Here is a 563-nt window from a genome sequence, read left to right as displayed (position 1 = left end):
GCAGAATGTGTTCTTAAGCCCCAGGAATCTGCGAAGTGCTGTCTCTTTAAATATCCAAAATTGTCAAGCCGCTTTTAAACATTCAAAATGGTGGCATCCTCCAGACCGGCAATAGTCCACAGCTCAGCTCGCCTTTCTCTTCACCTTCTCCATTTATTTCCCAGCCACCAGAGCAATCCTCCATGCAGTCCCTGGCTAGCAGGGCTGATTTTTAGGTTATTCTTAGGTCCTACCACCACTCAGGAATCTCCAAGCTGTTTGTGCCATGCCATCAGGATTGCTCAGCATCCCTGCCAGACAGCAGCTCTGTCTGTCTCATTTTTTTGTATTTTCATGCAAATTCTTCTGCTAGTTGGGGTTTAGTCCACTTCTATATTCTTCCCTTCAAGACTCAGGGGTCTGGGATTATCTTCTGTGTCTGTGGTAATTGGTTTCCCTTTTCTTTGTTGAAGAGAGTCTGTGCAGTCTTTCTGCCTAGTCCACCATCTTACTGGAACTCTGGATGATGTTCTTGATGTCATCCCACAATTCCTCTGATTTTAGTTCATTGGTATTTAACATGT

Source organism: Orycteropus afer, unplaced genomic scaffold, assembly GCF_000298275.1.
Source record: "Orycteropus afer afer isolate SDZICR_OR568_19922 unplaced genomic scaffold, OryAfe1.0 scaffold00325, whole genome shotgun sequence".
Classification (NCBI taxonomy): domain Eukaryota; kingdom Metazoa; phylum Chordata; class Mammalia; order Tubulidentata; family Orycteropodidae; genus Orycteropus; species Orycteropus afer.
Note: the sequence above shows the minus strand (reverse complement) of the source record.